The sequence below is a fragment of the Electrophorus electricus genome, chromosome 21 (genome assembly GCF_041902795.1).
Source record: "Electrophorus electricus isolate QZ-2024a chromosome 21, ASM4190279v1, whole genome shotgun sequence".
NCBI classification, from domain to species: domain Eukaryota; kingdom Metazoa; phylum Chordata; class Actinopteri; order Gymnotiformes; family Gymnotidae; genus Electrophorus; species Electrophorus electricus.
Window position 1 is genome coordinate 11,152,501 of NC_137517.1, and position 2,500 is coordinate 11,155,000.

General features: G+C 44.4%; 1 protein-coding gene across 2 annotated transcripts in view; it reads right to left on the reverse strand.

Annotated features, from left to right (window-relative positions):
- The window catches only part of col5a1 (procollagen, type V, alpha 1), an 85,169-nt gene that overhangs the window by 57,152 nt on the left and 25,517 nt on the right, over window positions 1–2,500 (reverse strand). The window lies entirely within an intron of this gene.

Genomic DNA, 2,500 nt, shown 5'->3' on the forward strand with positions numbered 1-2,500 from the left:
CATGTGCGCATACACACACGCACACACACACACGCACGCACGCGCACGCACGCGCACGCACGCACACGCACACACACGCACACACACACACACATACCAGGGCAAATGTCTGGGCATTTTCAAGATGAAAAAGACAAACCACATTGCAGCAGTGTATCAGTGTACACACACACACACACACACACACACACACACACACACACACACACACACACACACATATGCACAGTGTCTGCTGACCTTAAACTATCTGCCAGATGCAAAAGGCATGTACAGCACTCACTCACTCTCTCTCTCTCTCTCTCTCTCTCTCTCTCCCCCCACAGAAGGGAGCTGTGGGTCTTCAGAGGTTAGCTTTACTTCCTGTCTGCAGAGCTGTCAGCTGTGAGCAGACAGAGGGGCATTATGGGAAAGCGTAACTTTGCATTTTGCTGAGTGAAAAGAAAAGGGCGTTGGGCCGAGCATTCACTCCAAGACTCCGAGACTTCTGGGTAATTGTGGACATCTGTCCTGAATGATTCTGAATTATTCCAATTCCCTCCTTTCTCTGCAGAAAAACCATCCATCCTGCTTTCTTTCCATCCATCCCTTGAGCGGGGGGAAACAGCGCCACCTAACGCTGATGCGGGCTGATGCACAATCATCATGATGAAAGCTAAACGTATATGTTACCTCATCTAATGTGAGAGATGACAAAAATCGGATAGACAGGCGGTCCTCAAAGGCACTAAGCGAACAGTAACTGAACTCAGCCCAGTTCTTAATCCGTTTCCTCTACACACACACACACACACACACACTGTATTCTTTCCCCTGGATATTACTTACACACATCAAAACAGCTATTATAGCTAATCTACTAACAGCTGAAGGCATTAGCTGTGGAGCTAACATCATCTGGTGCTTGTGTGCATTAGTCCTATACAGTACACACAGCTGCACTGATGAGATGCACGGTTTGCAGTAAAATGATTCTGATTGGATCACCAGTGGATCTGATTGGTTTAACACCAGAGCCTTCCTCCATCTAATTGGCTACCTGACTTAAACGTAAGTCGGATAAGCTGCACTGATTGGCTGCACAGTGGTTCTATATGAGAAAAGACTTCAGGAGAAAGCTTGCTGACAGTTCGACCAAGTACAGTACAAAAAGTCCTGTCTGGTCCACGGACAGGACAGGCATGGCAAAAGGGCTGCGTGAATAACGTTCTGGAAAAACTCCACAACTGTGTAATGGTCTTAGACAAGCTGCTGACATGTATTAAGGGCTTTTTCCTATCTGAACAAGAGAAAAAAACACACACACACACACACACACACACACAGGCTGTGAGGGCAATGGACCCCCCCCCCCCCCATGATGTCATGAGACATGGCTGAGATTCAAAGCTGGAACATGTCACACTGATCAGAATTTTCCACACAAAACACCTTTATACCTTTTCTCTGTCTCCCTCACCGGCAACAAACCAGACCAGGGTGTGTGTGTGTGTGTGTGTGTGTGCGTGCGTGCGTGCGTGCGTGCGTGCGTGCGTGCGTGCGTGCGTGTGTGTGCGTGTGCGTGTGCGTGTGCGTGTGTGTGTGTGCGTGCGTGTGTGTGTGTGTGTGTGCTTGTGTGTGAGTGTGTGTGTGTGTGTGTGTGTGTGTGTGTGCAACTGCATGACAGAGTGGGTGACTGTTTGGTTCTTAATGCTGTTTCCAGTCTGCAATGGCTGTTAAATTATGTGCTGATTTTCTTGGCTCAGCCAATGGGAAACAACTAAGTAGCTTTATACAAGCAGACAAATCTTTCACACACACACACACACACACACACACACACACACACACACACACACACACACACACATACACACACACACACACACACAAACAGAAATTTAGAGCTAATCAAATTCTATTTCCCAAGAATGTGTTTATAATGATTATAATTGTTTTCAAGCAAAAAAATATTACAGCTACTTTTATTTATTAAATATAAATGTAAACTATTGCTGGGTGAAGTGCATTAGAATCTACCTTTGTTCAGGTTATTCCACATTTATATAACATTTCTATTCATTCACATGCTAATGTAAGGTCACCTGTATGCACCTATGAGTCAGTGTGTGTCTGTGATTTATGTGCTTACATACAGGAAGAGGATATTTCCTACTCAGCAGTTTATTTCCAAACACACACACACACACACACACACACACACACACACACACACACACACACACACACAAATGAACAAAGTAATTTTCACAGCATAAATTGTTGGCAGCTAAGTGACATCCTCAAACTGTCCAAACACTTTTCACATACAAGTCAAACATCACGTTACAAATCATTTTCACTTTACTATACAGCAGACAGCATTAAATAAAACATATTTGGCAATCTCAATGTCAAGATGCATCTTTTACACACAACAAAGAAAACATGCACGTACACATACACACACACACACATACACACACACACACACACACACAAACTGTAATCACTTTTACAA